The sequence below is a fragment of the Aotus nancymaae genome, unplaced genomic scaffold, assembly GCF_030222135.1.
Source record: "Aotus nancymaae isolate 86718 unplaced genomic scaffold, 86718_ANA_hifiasm-v0.15.2.pri h1tg000020l, whole genome shotgun sequence".
NCBI classification, from domain to species: Eukaryota; Metazoa; Chordata; class Mammalia; order Primates; family Aotidae; genus Aotus; species Aotus nancymaae.
Genome location: NW_026988432.1, coordinates 29,417,356 through 29,438,577, shown reverse-complemented (window position 1 = coordinate 29,438,577; position 21,222 = coordinate 29,417,356).

Genomic DNA, 21,222 nt, shown 5'->3' with positions numbered 1-21,222 from the left:
CAAAAGGGCAGCATTCCACTCGACAACAGCTATGATCTTCTGGAAACGCCAGGGCTGGAGCAGGACTAGGCCACCTGTTCCCCAACCTCCTTTTGCCTTCCCTGTCCTGCCCTTTCCTTCCCCCTCTTCCCCTTTCCCCTTCCTCCTCCTTCTTTCCCTCCCCCAGTAGAAACCACAGTTAATCCCCAAACTGACCTTCCATCATGAAGCTAGGGTCAGGGTGCATTTCAATCAGTGCCTGTTCTCCATCATGGTCCTGTGGGACAGGAGCTGAGGGCCTGTTGCTTACAAACTATCACAGGCCAGCTGAAGCTTGGCTCCTTTTAAGCACTCTTTTCCCAGGTTGCTTTTTTCCTCCCTCCCCCCATCCCCCAGCTCTTCCCTGACTCCTCCGCTTGCTTCTGCAATTCCTACATTAAATTGAAGTCTGGAGCTATATTATGGATTGACTCTGAAGACCGCTCCCCTCACTTCTCCTGGAAGTACACAGCCCCATGGCTGTGTCTGAGAGCAGGTTCAACCCCTCCTTGTCCTGGGAGAAGAGTTGAGCCCTGGAATGTTAGAATGGTGGCCCTCCAACTTGAGTGGAGATTGGAACCACCTGGAGCCTGTTAAAACACAGACTCCTGGACTCCACTGCCAGAGATTCAGTAGGGATCCGGTGAAGTCTGTAATTTGCATTTCTAACAATCTGTGATGCTGGACCAGGGAACACACTTTGAGAACCACCAATCTTTGTCTCCCAGAGAAACCTGAGGCTAAAAGAGTCTTCTTTATGCACCTCCCCAACCTTCGAGAGTAGAAGACCTCCCTGCAAGAAGCAGGTTCATCTACGAGGAAGAATCAAGGCTCTCCTGCCTCCTGTCCCTTTTCTCTGCCTCCCTCTTTCTCCTTTTTCTCCCTTGCCTTTTTCCTTCTCTCCCCGCTATGGCTCTGTGTCTGTCTCTGGGCCTCTCCACGTGCACATACGTCCCCAGCGATGAGCTGGCTCTGGATTTGTGCAGCAAACTCACAGCCATCTGGAGACGCTGGGCCACCCTGACTGACATATGCTAAAATACAGGCGGCAGAAAGACTCTGGGCAAAGAGACCAATTTGTTAATTTAATTGAGTTGCAAACAAGGAGGAAGCCAACAGGGTTTGTGGAAAACCTATTAGGTGTTCTCAGAACCAGTGACTGGGTTAGGTCCTGAGCTGAGGCTAGGCTATGCCGGCCAACTGCTGGAGGAGGGGCAGGGGGCGGGGGCGGGGGCAGGGGCGGGCCTATCTCATTCAGGGCTGTCCCGCTGTGCAGAGTGGGGCAGAGATACTCTGTGGGGGCCTGTCTGGTGTAGTGTGTGTGATTAGTGACCCTCTAATGACCTTGCTTCCACCACTCAGAGCCCCTTTACTAGGCTGGTATTCCATCCTTCTCAGAGACTAGCCCTTTGGAGTGAATGAGCCCCACCTTGCTTTCCTCCTCCCTGCTTGGGAAGTGGTGAAGCCAAGGGCTGGCTGACTTGGAATATAAAAGCTGGGCTCCTTGCAAAGTGCTTTCCCAGAACTGAGAGGTTTCCTGGGATGAAGGACAGTCCCAGGCAAACCCAGATGGTTGGTCACCCTACCTCTACCTCATGCTGCCATGCAATTTGTTTTCCAGAGCCCCCAATAAGATCAGGCTGAAACTAGACCTCAGTGGAGACCACATCCTGGCTGAGCTCCTTCCTGGCCTGTCCTGCTCCCCTTGCTCCTGAGCACACATGCCTATCAATTGCGTGTGCTGAATCCTTGCCTCAGGTTCTGCTTCTAGTGAGACCAGCCTAAGGATGCATCACCTGAGAATGATCACCCTACCCTCCCTGCTGATGAAAACAAACCACAAATGGGGAGGGAGTTCTTCAGCACTTCTAATCCTTCTGAAGATAAGGAACAGTCAAGAATGATAATAATAAATATTTGTTGTTTCCAGGGGGACTTCTTAGCTTCCCTGTGATGCCCCCTAACTCCAGCTAGTCATCAAAGAATTTGTGTCTTTGTTGCATAGAAAGCTGAGGACTCGAAGCCGGGTATACTTCATCTGTCCCCACCTTTACATTGAGTATTTACTATGGAGTCAGTGCTGCTCTTAGCTCTATGAGGGAAATAAAAATGAGTCTGACACAGTCTCTGGCCTCCTGTGCAGGTGTGTTGGTAAGATAGCTTCACACAACATGTTGTAAGGCCACATGGGTGAGTGCCAGGATTTGCTGAGGCAGTGAGGGAGTTCAGAGGAGGCATTGCTCAGGGTGGGTTGGGGGGTGTGGGCAGCCTTCTGGGCTCTGAAAGTGCCCAGAGTCAGCAAGGTGGAAAGGAAATAGTAGAGATGTCCAAAATGCTGCAGTCTAGGTAGAGAGGCCCGGGTGTGTTTTGGAGTCAGGGAGGGGATGCTTTTTTGGATGGATGCATGCACAAAAAAGGAGCGGATGGTGTCTGCAGGAGGAGATGGTGCTGTGTTCTGAGGGCAGAAGAATGAGAATGGCTCCCTGCAAACTGGTCCTTTTGGGGAAGAAAACAGGGCTGTGTGACCATAGCAAGTTATTAACCTCTTTAGGCCCCCCTCTCCTCAACTGTGAAATGCAGATAAAAATATAGAACTGGGCCAGGTGTGGTGGCTCACGCCTGTAATCTCAGCACTTTGGGAGGTCAAGGCAGATGGACCGCTTGAGCCCAGGAGTTCGAGACCAGCCTGGGCAATGAAGTGAAACCCCCATCTCTAAAAAAACTCCAAAAAACTTAGACTGGTGTAGTGGTGTGTGCCTATAGTCCCAATTACTAGAGAGGCTGAGGTGGGAGGATCTTAGCCTGGGAGGTTAGGCTGTAGTGAGCCGTGATCGCGCCACTGCACTTCAGCCTGTTTCAAAAAACAAAAACAGAAAAGGAACTAGGTAGGGTTGGTAGTTTATGAAGATTAAATGAGGTGGCTCACATATGCGCTGGACACTGAGCAATTGCTCATGCAATGCTAGTTCTCTTTTTCCTGGTGTGATGTAGAAACAAGCCCCAGTTCCAACCCAGCAAACACTGTTGAAACCCTGAAACCTCAAGTCCAAACGTATAAATAATAATGCCAGATTGGCCAGGCAGGGTGGCTCATGCCTGCATTCCCAGCACTTTGGGAGGCTGAGGTGAGCAGTTGAGGCCAGGAGTTCAAGATCAGCCTGGGCAACAGACGGCAACCCCATCTCTACTAAAAATACAAAAATTAGCTGGGCATGGTGGTGGGTACCTGTAATCACAGGTACTCAGGAGGCTGAGGCAGGAGAATCACTTGAACCCAGGAGGCAGAGGTTGCAGTGAGCCAAGATCATGCCACTGCACTCCAGCCTGGGTGACAGACAGAGACCCTGTCTCCAAAAAAGAAAAAAAAAAAAAGCTAGACTAACCCATAAAAACTTGCTTAGCTCATAATGCACCAGGATATATATACACACAGACACACACATTTATTTTATTTATTTACATATGAATAAAGATATTGGTACAAAATAATAGTGACAATTAAACAAAAATTATTAATCAATAAAAAAGGATTTTTATTTATTATCATAATAGCATAGGCTTGGAAGGAAAGTAGTGATGAAGAAGGGCCATGTTAGCCTTGACCTCAAGTCTGCGAAGATGTCAAATTATGCCCGCTGATCTGGGACAAATGTTTTTGGCTCTTATGAAGCAGATAGGGGAACTGATCAAAAATGTGCATCCCAGCCTTGAACTCCATCTGCCACATTTTTCTGCCCCCTATAGAGGGGCTGGCAGGGTTTTCTCTAAGGAGCCACCACTGCTTAGATGGCCATGAATGATCAGGTCTTCTCTCAGTTCCTTGTACCTTCTCCTGCTCCCAGAGAGCCCCATAATGAGTTCCCCACGAATGCTCAGCCATGCTGGGCCTGGTGTATTAAAATGATGATTTAATGTTACATGATCTATAGCACAGCTGCATTGGCTGCTAAATTGCCTCTTTACTAGACTTCATTATGGTTTTGTGTTTGTTCATCTGTGACTTCCTTCATAATAAGCTGTCCTGATATTTTACATTTCAATATGCATTTTTTGGTGAGTTTTAAAGCTGGTTCATGGCAACAGAAGTATGTCACATCCAACTGATCCATTGTTGAGAGATCAGAGTTTGTCATCTTTTTGGTTAGTTTTATACCAATATTTTCAGATGCAGTTATAAACTTTCAACATCCTTATTTTTTTTTTTTAAGATGGAGTTTTGCTCTGTCTCAACGCTGGAGTGCAATGGCGTGATCTCGGCTCACTGTAACCTCTGCCTCCTGGGTTCAAGCAATTCCCATGCCTCAGCCTCCTGAGTAGCTGGGACTACAGGCGTGTACCACCACACCTGGCTAATTTTTTGTATTATAGTAGAGATGGGGTTTTACCATGTTGGCCAGGATGGTCTCGATCTCCTGAACTCGTGATCCGCCTGCCTTGGCCTCCCAAAGTGTTGAGATTACAGGCGTGAGCCACCGCGCCCGGCCTCGACACCCTTACAATTATACCATGGCTCAGTTACACACCCAATTTTCTGCACTTATGTCATCTTTTTCATGCTGTTAATGGTAGAATGGATAAATAAAGTGTAGTTGATTCATATAATAGAATAGTATACAAGAATGAAACTGGGCTGGGCATGGTGGCTCATGCCTATAATCTCAGTGCTTTGAAGTGAGACTCTGACTCTTAAAAAAAAAAGGAATAAAACTGAACACCGAGCAAACTGCAGCCACACTCAACAACATAGATGAATCTCACAAAGGCAATGTTGAAAGAAAGGAAGTCAGATACACAAGGATATGTATGGTAATAATTCAGTGATGCATTCTTGGGTGAGAAAGCCATAAGGAACATGAGAAGGGATTATTATAAAAGTCACAGGGACAGAACTGAGGACTTCCGGGGCACTGGCAAGGTTCCATTTCTTGACCTCGAGGTGGTTACACATCTGTTTGCTTTAGAATATTTTGTTAAGCTATACATTTATGTGCTTTTGACAATTAAAAGGTTGAAAAATAACTACTACATGTACTGAATTGAGTAGGAATTTTGGCCTCACAAAATACTATTCCACTTTCCAGTTATAAGCTTCCTGATTTATCATTTTATCATTTATTTCTGAGTTTGCCAGTTATGCTCAGCTGAAATCCACCCAATGCCAGATAAATCTGAGGGTGAGAACTTCAAAATCTGAAAACTACAGAGTCCTGTTAGGTATTTGCTTTACTATAGGCATTGAACTAGGTAGATCATATTAGTCATCATATTGGAGAAACAGAACCATTCTATAGCATGCACCTGGAGAAACAGAACCAGCAAGATGTCTATATATGTAGGAAGAGATGTCCTGTAAGAAATTGATTTACATGATTATGGAGGCTGGCAAATCCAAAACCAGCAGGGTGGGCTGGCAAGCTTGAAGTCAGAAAAGCCAATATTCCAGATGGTTGTAGAACTAGGAAAAGCTGATGTTGAAGGTGAAGTTCAAAGGCAGCCTGTTGAAGAATTCTCTCTTGCTAGGTGGGCAAGGCTGGTCTTTTTGTTCAATTCAGGCCCTTCAACTGATTGGATGAGGCCCACTCCCATAAAGGAGGGCAGATACTGTTTACTCAAACTCCACTGATTGAAATGTTAATCTCTTTCAAAAACAACCTTACAGAAACACCCAGAAAAATGTTTGACAAATATTTGGGCACCCCCTGGCTGAGCCAAGTTAATGCATAAAATTAACCATCACAGTAGGTGTCACATGACATATACTTGATTTACAGCCTCCTGAATTGGTTATTCTGGCCCCCATTTTGCAGAAAGCGTTTAAATACCTCGTCTATGGTTGCACAGCTGGGAAGCAGCAGAGGCAGGAGTTTAATCAAAGTCTGTGCGACAACAAATACCAGTGGTGAACAAGCTTTTTTCCTTTTTTTTTTTTTTTGGCATGAGGGCCAATTCAATTTTTAAAAATGGGCTGCATATTTACATTTCTTTTCTTTTCTTTTTTTTTTTCTTTTGTGAGACAGAGTCTTGCTCTGTCACCCAGGTTGGAGTGCAGTGGTGTGATCTTGGCTTACTGCAGCCTCTGCCTCCTGGGTTCAAGTGATTTCTGGCTAACTTTTGTATTTTTAGTAGAGACAGGGTTTTGTCATGTTGGTCAGGCTGATCTTGAACTCCTGATCTCGGGTGATCAGCTTGCCTCAGATCCTAAAGTGCCAGGATTACAGGTGTGAGCCACCACACCTGGCCGTTACATTTCATTTCAATCCAAAATGAAAATAACTTGATTGAATCTCATGGGGAAGATGTATTTAAGATAATTATCCAACTTATTGATGGGAAATTGCCAATTGCCTCTTCTTTTTAGTGGTTGAAATGCTGTATCTGGGCATTGTGGAAAAAACGCAGCTTTCTAATATTTCATCCTGTCAGAAAACCAAAGTGGTCTGTGTGTTGCACATCCCTGCACTCTGGCGCATGCCACGAAGGTGAGCGAGGACAAGCAGGCTTAACTTTCCACAGAAGAGGATGCAGCTGGACAGATATGCAGAAGGAAACTTCAGGGCGCTGTCCAGGGCTTGAGTGTCTGATGGCTCTGGCTTTTTATCTTGTCTAATCTCACTTCGAAACCTACGGCGTGCCTTTCCCTAGAGGTAGAGTATTATTAGCACAGCACTTAACATTATCAGCCTTGACCTGATGGTCTTGGGAAGCTACAAATGCAATGGACTAAGACAGACAGCAACAACGGGAAGGAGGGGAGGGGAAGGTACGGAGAGAAGGAGGGTAAAGAAGGAGGAAGGGAGAAAACTCAAGCTCAAGAGAGATGTCTTTTGAGAAAACGACAGCAAAGAAAGCCAGGAGAAAGAAGCTGGTTATGGATGTCTTATTTTAAAGAGAAAGGGGCTGTGATGGGATTCATGGGCCCACAGAGTGGTGAAAATCTGGTGCAAGGGTATGCACAGCCCTACAGAAGGAAGAAAGTGGTGCCCACACAGTTGGGGGCTGAACTGTTTGGGGAGTATATGGGAGTCAGAAAGGTGTGGCTGGTGGAGGTGGGAGAGGTGGTCCTGGAAATATTGTTAAGGCCATGAGCCACCAGCTTGATATATGGATGGCTCTTTCTCTTTTTCATTTTTATTTTTTGAGACAGGGTCTCATTCTGTCCACCAGGCTGGAGTGTAGTGGTGCGATCAAGCTCACTGAAGCCTCAACCTCCCTGGGCTCAGGTGATGCTCCCACCTCAGCCTCCTGAGTAACTGGGATTACAGGCACAGCTAATTTTTATATTTTAATAGACATAGAATCTCACTATGTTACCCAGGCTGGTCTCAAATGCCTGGTCTCAAGGATTTGCGGGCCTTGGCTTTTAAAGTGCTAGGATTCCAGGCATGAATCACCATGCCTGATCTCTTTCTCTTCTTTACAAGTTGTATGCCAGAGGAAAGAGCATGGGCTTTAAAATATATATAGAAAGAGATGTATTATAAGAAATTGATTCACATGATTATGAAGGCTGACAAGTCCACAATCTGCAAGGTGGACTGGCAAGCTAGAATCCAGAAGAGCTGGTATTCCAACGAAATACCAAAATTCAACTTAAAATAATGTCACTACAATGCCATACCTATATGAATGCCAATTTGTATTTATGTGACATATTTATGTAATACTGTATTAAATGGTGCTGGTAGAAAGAGGATATTATTTATCCTTTCTCATGGGGTTGCAGGGGAATTCAATGTGATGATAAATAGAAAATTCCAGGCACAGAGCTGGCTCCCTTCTTCCTGCTCTCATCTTGAGTGATTGTAGCTTTGCCACTTTTCAGTGTAGTCACTGTTTCACGTGTGTCGTTTTCTCTCTCCAGTGAGATGGAAGCACCTTAAGGGGTTTTCTCTCTCCAATGAATGAGTCACAACAGGGGAGAGAAGGAAGAGAAGAGTCTCGGATCAGACTGGTTAAAATCATGGTGCTACCGTGACTGCGACCTTGGGAATGTCATTTACCTGCCAGAGCAGGTAAATGTTTCTTCTCATCGGTGCAATGAATGGGTTTATAACACCTACCTCGTAGGGATGTTGTGAGCATCAGGAAAAATGAGACCTCAATGCCTGTCTTAGTAGGTCCTAAACAATAATTGATCCCAGAGTCGCTATCCCAGAGCTAAGCTCAGAGCAAGTGCTCAATAAATATTTGTAAATGGGAATCTCTGAAGTCCAGTCCCAAGGTGAGCTGGATTTCCAGGGTCTGGCAATGAAAATCCTTGGATTGTGTAACCCGAGAGCTGAATGTGTGAGTGAGGGGGTTCTAACAGCAGAGCGCCAGCATGGGGGCGAAGGGGTCCAGGCACCAGCCTTCAGACCCTTTTTTCTGCCTCAGAGAGAGGCATGCATGCATCCCTGAGTTGGTCAGTGGCCAGAGGGACTCAGCCCCAGGGGACGGCAGGTGTCAGCTCAGCCTCCACAGACCCTCTACTGCATGAGTCCATTTGTCAGGGCAAATACTTCCTTTAGCCCCTGAAACACTGAGCTCTGGTGAAAAATTAAAACCCACTTTGTCAGATTCCCCAGAGATAAAAGGGAGCTTGGAGCAGATATTCAACACCAGAATTAGCACTAGCAGGGTACTGGCAACACCAGCGACCGGCTGAAGAGCTCTGCTCCCCGGACGTGGAAGCGACACACTTCCTAGTGGTGGCCAGACCAGGATAGTCCCACCTTTCAAGGAGAAAGGTCACAAACCCTTGGAGGGCTTTAGAGTGGTCTTTTTCTACCCTGCTCACAGCCTCTGCATGTGAGGAAATCTGGCTGTAGCCATGAGGTCAGCCCTGATTGCCAGCAGGACTCCCCCCCGAATGAAGGAGTCTCACCAGGGACACTTTTGGCTGCCTTCAACTGCACATCACCTCAAGTCCTGCTCCTCTGCGGATGCAGACCCTGACCCCAATGCACTATCTCGACAGTGTGGGCAAGACCTCAGGCCAATCCAAATGCTTTTCATCCCTTCAAAGGTGTTCAAGTCCTCCTCTTCCTTGCAGCCTTTCCTGACCACCCCAGCCTGGCTCATCAGCCCCAACCCTGCTCATCAGCTCCATCCCTGAGCTCCAACTGCCCTTGGAGGCCTGAGTTTAGGCTGTGCTTATACACACATGTGCTGCTGGACTGTCTTCCACACGAGGAGCTCTTGTATCCTGAGTTAGCAAGTCCCCATAGGTCCTTTCCTCCTTTCCCATCTCTGCCCAACACGTGGTCACTTGCCCAGTCCCAGCCTCCATCCACTGTGCCCTGGGTCGCTGCAAGAGCCTTCTAAATGGTCTGCTGTGCCCACTTTTGCCATTACACCATCCATTCACCAGCCAGAGCGCCATCTTTAAAAAGCAACATTGTGGCCTCAAGTCTCCCTCCCTGCCCCCAACTTGAAAAGCCTTCAATGGCTTTGTATTACCCTGAGCATGGCTCACAAGCTCTCTATAATCTCATGATTACCAAGCAAACATGACAGCAGTTACTAGTTACTGTCAGTCCTCCCAGTGAGAATAGAAGGCCTGTGAGGGCAAGAATCTTGATTACCACTCCATGTACAGGGCCTAACACGTTGCTGGTGCCTCAGTAAATTTTTGTTAAATGGCAGGGTGATTGATGAATAACTGAATTAATGAATGCCCCTGCGAGGCCTTGAGATTGCTGGCAAGCAGTGGTTATATTTAGCACCTATCCTAGGTTGCGTTTTCTGGTAGCAGAATGCCTGGCAGGAGTTGTGAGCACATGAATTCTTAGAGAAGGGCATCCAGTGGACACCAGTCAGCGAGCTGGGGAAAGCCAAGTATAGTTGAATAAAAAAATATATTTGGAGCCTGGTGCAGTAGCTCATGCCTGTAATCCCAGCACTTTGGGAGGCTGAGGCGAGTAGATCATGAGATCAGGAGTTCAAGACCAGCCTGGCCAATATGATACCTGGCCAATAGGGTGAAATCCCGTCTCTACTAAAAATACAAAACCTAGCCAGGTGTGGTGGCACGGGCCTGTAGTGCCAGCTACTTGGGAGGCTGAGGCAGGAGAATCGCTTGAACCCGGGAGATGGGGGTTGTAGTGAGCTGAGATTGTGCCACTGCACTCCAGCCTGGGCATTAGAGGGAGACTCCATCACACACACACACACACACACACACAGATACACACACAGACACACACACACACAGACACACACATACACACACAGTCTTTGCCCCATTCCTGGCATAGATATTCCTAAAACGCTTGGAATTGCCTGAGTGACAGGAGCATCTTTTATCATTTATAATGAGCCCTCTTTGAGCGTATCTGAGTCTATGCTAATGAGGTGGCTCTTGGCAGGGCCCCTAGATAGCTTCAGGATGGGGGCTGGTCACCAGAGGAACCAAGCAAGGGTCTGTGCTAAAGTGTGGAGATTATTTCCTTTTTCCAAATACATTATGGCAGCTTATCTCAAAGTAATGTCTCTCTCCCTTACTTCCATGCTGATCGTCTTTTAAGCCAGGGAGAGTAGGATCAACGGGACCCCAGGTCACAAGTCCTGCCCTGGTCCATGCGGCATGGATCAGAGCAGTTCTCCCCATCTGGGACCTGCTGCCACTGTGCGGGACAGTGCTCCTTTGCAAGCTCTGGCCTCTCCTGCACACAGGCACGTGCGAGCCAAGATCTCACTGAGAACCAGCTTGCAAAGGGTAATGTCATGATCCTGGGTTGGGAAGGGTGTGGGGTGCATTTGGCGGGGGGAGGCTGCCCAGGACATTAATGTCTCGCTTCAGCTGAGCCAGCCATTCCCAGTCACAGGGCTCCATTCCAGTTGCTGACTGCTCTCCGTTTTCTGCTTGTGACACATCATTAAAGCCAGGCTCTGTCCCTGTTCCCTGCCACCTCGTTTTAATATTAATTGCAGCCAAAGCAAATTAGAACAAATCTGCTGTTCCTGAAACATGCTGTGTACGACAGAGCCAAATGTAAGTGATTTTATTTTTACGCAAGTTATTTATGTGATTGCTCTCTTCCATTGGTGCTGATAGGAGGATGACTGCTTTTGAAAGTCAAGGCGATGGGTTCCTCACTGTCAAACAAACAGCCAGGAGGTGACTGCTGGGAGGCTAACGGATCCCAAGACGACCCAGCCTACCTCAGCTTTGGAGGGAAGCAAATGCCTATGTCCTGACTGGCAAGGGGCGGGGTTTGCTTTGTGGCTGCCCTCCCCTCCGGAACATTGGTCAAATGCGTGTCCCAAAGTCCCAGCCAGCCTGTGGCATATCAGATCAAGGCCAGAATTGTCTGTCTTTGTGTTGCAGCTCCTCGACCGCTGCCCCTAGGCAAGTGACTGGTGTCAAAACAGACCCCTTGTCCTCACCACTTCCTTGGAATATGCAGAAAGCATGTGTCTGGGGAGCTTGAGCTGCCAAGCTTTGCTTTGGGGAGACTTCAGTGAAAATATATGCCACTTCTTGGTGGCAGGACTTGCTGGCTTGAGCACATGCTAGAGGCAGACAAAGCATTTATTTAGAAAAACAAAACAGAATAAAAAAAAAGTGGAAGATGCCGGGCGCGGTGGCTCAAGCCTGTAATCCAAGCACTTTGGGAGGCCAAGGCGGGTGGATCATGAGGTCAAGAGATCGAGACCATCCTGGTCAACATGGTGAAACCCCCGTCTCTACTAAAAATACAAAAAATTAGCTGTGCATAGTGGCACGTGCCTGTAATCCCAGCTACTCAGGAAACTGAGGCAGGAGAATTGCCTGAACCCAGGAGGCAGAGGTTGTGGTGAGCCGAGATCATGCCATTGCACTCCAGCCTGGGTAACAAGAGCGAAACTCCGTCTCAAAAAAAAAAAAAAAAAAAAAGTGGAAGAAAATTACTAAACTTTTGATATTCGATCCTTCCTTCCATGTGGAAAAATATGAATGCTGTAGGCTTCCTTTTGTATCATTTGAATTCTGATGTCTGTCGTGGAGTGGCCTGCAGCCTCTGTTCAGGATGTGGGGTTTTTATGATCTCAGACACCCTTGCCCCCATGGAAAGGTGGAAAATGGGAAAAATTATTAGTAATTTGGGTAAGAATTTTACTTTCTTGCAGGTTGATTTAGTTCTTTGTTTGGCAAAGGCAAATCTAGAGAAAAATAGCCCAGAACACGGCCCATCTCCCTGTGGGTATAAATAATCCTTCCTGGGAACTAGGAGTGGCCTGTACAGTGCACACTGAGTGAGCATCAGCATCACCCTTGGGGCTTGTTAAAGCAGATTGCTGGGACCCACCGGAGAGTGTCTGATTCAGTAGATCCAGCATCAGTCCGAAGAGTGGGCATATCTAGTCAGTTCCCAGAGGTGCTGATGCTGCAGGGGCAGGGACCACACTTTCAGAACCACTGGCCTAGAACACGGTATGACCCAAGCTGAGGGGGCTGACGTGCAGTTCTGGAGGTGAGCAGAGAGCATGAAACCTTTGTGCCACTACGTCAACAGTGGCTGCCGTAGCAGGAAGCTGTGGAGATGTCAGTGGTTTCAAGCAGCCGAGTGGCTATCCAGGGAGGGAATAAAGAAGCCCTGATTGTAGCTCTTTCCAATTTCTGTGGTGTAAATACTCCCCTTATGGCCAGTTTCAAGCTACCAATATGATGCTACTGAACACTGAGGAAAATGTGCCTAATGTACCCTTTCGGCACATCATGGAGGAAAGGGTTACTGATGGGGAGGTGGCCTCTAGCTTGGCGCACCCGCTGGAATGACTGAAAGGGCTGTTCACCCCCGTGGAAAGTCCTGAGGCCTCTCACTTGAAGAATGAAGAGCAGAAAGTAAGGGAGTTAAGTGGCTGGAAGAAAATAACTGGTTTGTTTCTCTAAGAGAGAGGAGACTTGCATCTGGCCTGCCTGCCCGTCTCTTGCCTGCTGACCTGGGTCACAAAAAAGTATTACATATGTTTTGTTCTACCCGGGAGGCTGAGGCAGCAGAATCGCTTGAACCTAGGAGGCGGAGGCTGCAGTGAGCCAAGATTGTGCCACTGCACTCCAGCCTGGCAACAGACTGAGACTTTGTCTCCAAAAAAAAAAAAAAATTAGGCGGGCGTGGTGGCTTACACCTGTGATCCCAGCACTTCGTGAGGCCAACGTGGGCAGATCACGAGGTCAGGAGTTCAAGACCAGCCTGGCCAACATGATAAAACCCGTCTCTACTAAGGATACAAAAAATTAGCCAGGCATGATGGTGCGTGCCCATAATCCCAGCTACTTGGGAGGCTGAGGCAGGAGAATTGCTTGAACCCGGGAGGCAGAGGTTGCAGTGAGCCGAGACGGTGCCATTGCACTCCAGCCTGGGCAACAGGGCGAGACACTGTCTAAAATAATTATATACATGTATAAATATTTTTATGTTTAATAAAGCTAAATTTTAGAAGTACAAAAAAGAAAATAAACATTGTATACTGTTCCACTGTGCAGAAATAAACACTATTAATATGTTGGCTTCTATTCTATTTTGTTTAACATGTATACACACACACATAATCATTCACACAGGTTTTATGGAGCTGTCCTACGTAGATTGTTTTGTAACACGATTCTTGCATGTAATTACGTTTATGTAATTAAATGTTCTACAACACAATTTCTAATAAGTGAAGAGTATTCCCTTATGTAGATATATCATTATTTATTTATTGAATCTCCTCTTCTTGGAAATTTGTGTCCCACATTTTAAATTACAAACATGCTCTGCTGAACAGCCTCATATCTAAATATGGCCTCCTAGCTAAATATGATTATTTCTTGGAACTCAGTTGTCTAATAGTCTAATAGGAAACACTGGCGCAAGCACAAGTGTGCATGTTTTTAAACTTTTGATTTGTAGCGTCAAGTTGCCTTTTAGAAAGGCCATCGCTGTTCACACTCCCATCAGCAGCATTCGCAAGCTCCCCCTTCATCACCCTCTGACCCACGCTGGGTTTTACAAAACCTCTAATGTATTAGTGAGGCAGTTTGTTTTCTGCTTTTGTTTTTTTACATTACAATGAAAGAGTCATGTCGCAAGAAAGTGACTGGCATTCAAGTGTAAGACAGGCAATCAGTGCGAGTACCGCCCTGCTGAACTTCAAAGTTCCACTAAAATACTTTAATATTTGGCTTCCAGGGAGATGATAAAAATTGCAGCTGCTGCAGTCAGCTATGCTTTCTACAACGCAAGTGTCTTGATTGAAGCAGAGAGGGTGGGAGGAGCTGAGGCACCCAACAGTGCTCAGGGAAGAGAGGACCACAGAGCCACCCGGCAGAACCATCTCTCACAATAGAAGACTGACATTGTGTGATCACAGTTCCTGAAAGGAACAAAGAACGGACAATAGCACGAACTGGAGGAGAAAAAGAACAAGCAATTAACAAGCAAATTAAGACCAGACAAGGGAGATGAATCAGAAGTGATCCAATAACCAGCCCTGGATTAAGTGCATCTGGCTCTCCCGGGGATTTCACAGTCATTTGCTTCAAACTGTTAATCTTTTCTGAGAGCTTCCCTTCAAGCCGTCTGGAAGGAATGAATAAATGGATGGCTTAGCCAAATGGTTACTCCTGCAATGTTTTATACATGGGTGAACGTATATGTTGTCATGCCTCATTGATTTTGGATTTAAAGTGTGACTGTTTTACGGAATTACAGAACTTTAGAGTTAGAAGTGACCTAAATGGCGTTTAGTCCATCTGTCATTTTGCAGAAGAGGAAACCACAGCTCAGAGAGGTCATATGATTTTTTTCCGATTTCATGCATCAAAATATTGGCAGAGCTAGGATTAGAACCCAGGTCTCCAACTTTTAGTTCAATACCATTTTACTAACTAGTTGCCATTGGTTACTCTAGCATTTTTCTAAGTTTACTTAACTTCGAGCAACAGAAAAAAATTAAGATAAGTAACAAGACCAAAAAAGTAGAATCAATAATTTTACTACTTGTCTTTCCTAGGTGGGATATTATAGAGGCAGGGGCGTATGCACAGGAGGGTGAGAAAAACAACTTGAGTGCGTGTAACATGGGTAAATGATAAGGTCGCATTGCCTCATCTGTAGCATGGAGTCAATAACAGGACCTACCACACAGGTCAGGGTGAGGTGGCAGAGAGGGTGGCACCTGGCTTTCAATACATATTAGTTAGTTTCTTCTTCTTCTTTTCCTTCTCCTCCTTCTTTCTTCTTGTTATTATTATCTGAGAGAATGCCAGTTAATTCTTGGTTTAAGTTGAGGCAGAAAGTCATCTTGCAGGGGCTGTTACTTGCATACAAATATCTAAAGTCACAAAGGCACCAATTGCCCTGGGCAAGAGCTTGTAAGATCTTTTGTGGCTGGATCTGTCTGCTCCTGATACTTCCTAGCAGGCTAGTTGGTGGCTAGGGAGGGAGGCAGGTCTGCATAGAAGTCAAGGGAACTGAGCTGGAGGAAAGGGAGAGACTGGTGACTCACCCCATCACTTGACTATAGGGAATGCTGTCACTGGAAAGCCCTCCTGACCCTGCTTCCTTGGCATAGAAGGTCGTGCTGCAAAAACAACAGCTGAGCTTAGGAGAGTGTGAGAGAAAAAGCATCACCCTTGGAGCACAGCCCAGGATGTGGGGTCTGTGGTCTCTAACAGTGCTGACTACTGTCAGCCATACTTGTAAGCACGAATATGTAACAACCCGGCGGTGCAGAAATAGTGACCAGCAGCGCCCCCATGTGGCTGCAATGGAAGCAGCACAAATACTCAGTTGAACACACTTGGGAGCTCTCTCTAGCTGGTATTTGCAATCTGGACTGACTTTGGAATAAGTAAATCCTGGGTAGCTCTGGGTAAAACAAAAGGTCTCCGGAGGAATGTGTAGGATTTTCTGTTACTTTGGGCAGCAATTGCTTATTTAATTATTTTGAATCATAAAATAAAAGTGGCCTTTACTCAAAGCTGGTCACAAGGGATACTAGTCTATATCCATGAAAACACATATTTATAAATACAGAAAAATCACAGCTGAAGTCCTCAATAGTTATGAATTAAATTTGTTATACAGAACTTTGAAAGCTTTATTTAGCTAAGGCCCCTATCTTTAGTTGATAATTATAATAATAATATTAAAAAACATTAACTGTATACTGACTATATGCCAGATTCTATATTAAATACTTTATGCAATATCTTATTGAATATTCACAGACACTTTATCAGGTGGGTACATTTTATAGATGAGAAAACTGAGGGCAGAGGGGTGATGTGCACAAAGTTACATGTAACTAGGAGTGGAAGAGTTAAGATTTGAAATAAGTCTGACCTGACTTTAAAATTCTGCCTCTTAAAAGCAGTGTTTAGGCCAGACATGATGGCTCACGCCTGTCATCCCAGCACTTTCTGAGGCCGAGGTGGGCAGGTCACCTGAGGTCAGGAGTTCCAGACCAGCCTGGCCAACGTGGTGAAACCGCATCTCTACTAAAACTACAAAAATTAGCCGGGCGTAGTGGCATGTGCTCATAATCCCAGCTACTGAGGAGGCTGAAGCAGGAGAATTGCTTGAACCTAGGAGGTGGAGGTCACAGTGAGCCAAGATCGTGCCATTGCACTTCAGGCTGGTAGACAAGAGCAAAACTCCAAAAAAAGCAGTGTTTATAGAATGTTGCATTTTCTGGTATTCCTCAGACTAACACTGGGAATTTTTAGCATCTATCTGATGCTTGTTATTACAGTTTTATGTCAATAGCAAAGTCATTATTCCTTGCTTATTTATATATTGGTTATACATTTATTTGTATATTGACTGTCTCTCCTAGTGCTTGGTACAAAGTAGAAGCTTAATCAATAATAGTGGAATAAAAAAATGAATATTAAACTTGGTCTGAATATTCCCTCCAAATGATGAACATTCCAGGTTTTCCAACCAATATAAAAGGAAGCTCCAGAAAGAAGTTATGTTTCTAGGGCTGCCTCCATTTAGAAGGCCTGTGGGCCAAGGCTACTGGTGTGGGCTGTGTCAGCCCTGCCAGGTCTCTCCAGGATCTGTCCTGTGGCCTGCAGCAGTTAGGCAGACCCCTCATTTGCTCACTAGCAGGCCTCTGTGTTCCCATCCTAGAGCTTTCCCCTGCCATTCTCCCCTCCCAGAATTTCATGCTCTACCTCACTTTGGGCTACTTTCAATACTTTTTCTTCAAAACATACCTTTCCCCCAAAGTCTTCCCTGCCCTTTCACCTTCACACACAGAGGCGAGTCTCCCTGTTTTGGGAGCTCCCATACTTGCAGTGTCATTAGGAGATGACAGGAATGAAAGGGGCCCAGATGCTACCCAGACCTGGATTGTGATATGGTTTGGCTCTGTCCCATGCAAATCTCATCTTGAATTGTACTCCAATAATCCCCATGTGTTGTGGGACCTAGTGGGAGATACTTGAATCATGGGGGCGGTTTCTCCCATACTGTTCTCGTGGTAGTGAATAAGTCTCATGAGATCTGATGGTTTTATCAGGGAAACCCCGTTTGCTTGGCTCTCATTCTCTCTTACCTGCCACGATGTAAGACCTGCCTTTGCTTCTCCTTTTGCTGCCATGATCGTGAGGCCTCCGCAGCCATGTGGCACTGTGAGTCCATTAAACCTCTTTTTCTTTACAAATTATCCAGTCTTGGGTATGTCTTTATCAGCAGTGTGAAAACAGAGTAATACAGATGGCATACTTCTCCTTGGCCCAGGGTTGCTGGGTGGTGCTTCAGGGAGTCCCCTTGGGAAAAGGGTCAGGAAAGGGGAGACCATGCCAGAAAAGTCCTGGGTCTTCTGCTGCCACTTGAACAAGATGCCCTGCTTCCATCTGTAGGATGTGACTTCCTTTGAAACAAGATGTTAACTGATCAACAATATGAAAAACATCTGCTCTATTTCCATCTCCTGCTTTTACAGATAAGAAAATCCCAACTCTTGTTTAGACCTGAAAATTCCTCCTGCCTTCCTTGGTTCCTCCCTTCCTTCCTTCCATGTAACAGAGTTTTGGCAAATGGGCCCCATGTGGGACACCTTATTTCCCTGCTTTCCTTGCATCTATTTCCGTGTGGCCATGTGACCAAGTTCTCACCAACAGAAAATGACTGGAGTGACAGGGTCCAGTTTTGCGTCACTCACCTAGGAGGAAATAGTGTCCTTTCCTTTTCTTCTTCTGGACTCCCATGTGCTGGGTTGCAAATGGACAGTGAGTAAACTTGGACTATGCCTGTGGGGACAGCCGCCTGGGCCAGGGGTCTCTTTTTCGTGACATGGACTCCCTTGGCAGTACGGTGAAGCCTATGGACTTTACCATGCCATATGCATTTATTTTAATGCATAAAATAAAATACAGAAGATTACAAAAGAAATCAATTGTATTGAAATACAGATATTAAAATAAATGAGGCACAAGTTCACACATAAGTACACCTAAATTTGTGACACAGTATTATTCACATTAAATAATAAATTCTAGCAGCAGGGCTGATAACAACTGTAACTTTAAAATAGTAATAAACATTAAGTGATAGTTTGAGATATCTTCAACACTGTTGTGTGAGTGAAAAATCTTCATGATTTCTCTTGGCCACAAAGTCCTTGATCTTGCTAGTATTTCGGAGGCTTATTGCCATTTGCATAATTGAAGGAAATGCTACATTTTATCTGGAAGTTTTTGTAAATGCAGACACAATTTTTTCTATTTAAGTTCACAAACCCCTTGATTTCTATCTATGGACTCCAGGTTGAGAACCCTTGCTTAGGGCAGGAGTCCTCAGCCCCTAACAGGGGATGGTCCATGGCCTGTTAGGAACCAGGCTGCACAGCAGAAGGTAAGCAGCGGGCAAGCAAACGAAGCTTTATCTGTATTTACAGCCGCTCCCCATCGCTCACATTACCGCCGGAGCTCCGCCTCCTGTCAGATCAGCTATGGCATTAGATTCTCACAGGAGCGTGAGCCCTACTGTGAACTGTGCATGTGAGGGACCTAGGTTGCATGCTCCTTATGAGAATGTAATGCCTGATGATCTGTCACTGTCTCCCATCACCCTCAGATGAAACTGTCTAGTTGCAGGAAAACAAGCTCAGGGCTGCCATTGATTCTACATTATGGTAAGTTATATAATTTTTATACTTTTCATTATATATTACAATATAATAATAAAAATAAAGTGCACAATAAATGTAATGCACTTGAATCATCCTCAAACCACCATTCTCCAACCCTCTGGTCCACAGAAAAATTGTCTTCCACAAAACTGGGGCTGCCTCCATTTAGGATGCCCATGGGCCAAGGCTGCTGGTATGGGCTATGTCCCAAACCTGGTGCCTGGTGCCCAAAAGGTTGGGAGCCGCTGCCTTAGGGGATGGGACAGAAAAAAGATGTACAAGACTTGGATCCCTGAATGTTTTTATGGAACAGAGCTGCCCTGCCCGTCTGGGCCACTCACCTCTAGACTATTACGAAAGAGAAATAAACAAATCTTACTTAAGCCATTGTGGTGGTGAGTTTCTGTTACAGCAACTTAGCCAATGTCCTAATTACTATACCCAGAGAGAAACTGGCGTGTTATGTATTCTGTTTTCTACATTTATGTAAGTGGTTTTCTGTCAGTTGGTCTTCCTAACCATCTCTTCCTCTCTTGCAGGTAGACAATATCTATATCAGGGTTGGGTAGAGACTAAGTGTTCAGTTCATATGTGCTGAATTAGTACAAATCTGTATAACTGAGTCTGAAACACTAGAACAGGCTGGGCACGGTGACTCACACCTATAATCCCAGCACTTTGGGAGCCAAGGCAGGTGGGATAGCTTGAGGTCAGAAGTTTGAGACCAGCCTGGCCGACATGCAAAACCCCATCTCTACTAAAAATACAAAAATTAGCCAGGCATGGTGGTGCATGCCTGTAGTCCCAGCTACTCAGGAGGCTGAGGCAGGAGAATTGCTTGAACCCAGGAGGTGGGGGTTGCAGTGAGCTGAGATCGTGGCACTACACTTCAGCTTGGGCGACAGAGCAAGACTACGTCTCAAAAAACAAAAACAAAAACATAAAAACCCACCAGAACACCAGCGGTCAGTGATTTGTGGGGCTTTGGCCGGTGAAGTACTGTGTGCGAACCTTGATTTTGTGATCTACTGGCTGTGACACTTTGAATAGCCATTTACACTCTCTGAACCTCAATTGGGTTATTATAACAGAGATAATAATTACTTGAAGTCTTCAAAGTCCAGTGGTGTAGACAGACGATGCCTTAAAATCTACGTTGCTGCTCTTTAATATCAGTCACACTTGGAGTCCTTGAGTGTGGGGGTCCAGCACTTCCGAGGTGGCTCCCTGCCTGGAGTCGCTGCTCACTGCCGTGGGGGCAAAGGTGGAGGTAGGGGCTATGAACATTCTCCTCTAGCCTGCTCTCGTTACTCAGCAACAGTGATAACTACCCTTTTATGAGCACATCCCGTGTCCCAGACACTACGCGCTGGCTCACTGTAGCCCTAGGAAGAAAACACTATTGCTGTGATTCCCATTTTGCAAGGAAACTGAGGCACACAGAGGAAAAGTAACTTGCCCAAGGTCATTCCATTATCAAGTGTCCAATCCAACATTCGAACTCAATACTAGTGATTTGTTACCCAGACGCCGTGTGTGTGTGTGTGTGTGTGTGTGTGTGTGTGAGAGAGAGAGAGAGAGAGAGAGAGACAGAGTGAGAGAGATCTCTGAGCTGAGGAAGGTGAACACAGAGTGAGCAGCAGCTGAAGGTGCCCCACGTGGCCCAGTTTGGGGATTCCAAGTGGGAGGGCCCAGGGGTAGCTGTCCCGCAGACTTGAATGCATGTCAAGCCCTCTCTTGTTTCTCTAGGACCGAGCTCTCTCAGCCTCCCAGCCCCAGTTTCAGGCCTCCTGGGTGGCATCCTCAGCTCACCTCCTGACTCCTTCTCTTCATCTAGGCCACTCCACTCCCTCTGGCCTCTGCTCAGTGCCTGGGCCTGGGTCTGGTGGCCTGTGACCTAGTCAGGGGCATGCAGATGGCAGTGGCATTCCAGCCAGGGTGAGATCACCACCCATCGCCCTGGAGAACAGGCTGCCAGGGGAGGTGTCTGTGTCACTGTGGCCTTGTTGGCAGATCATAAAAGCTGGAAATGCCTGATGAGGTCATCGTGCCCAGGCCCTGGGGGCTGGATTCTGCGGCTCCCTCCATGGCTGCCACTTCCCACCAGCTCCCTTC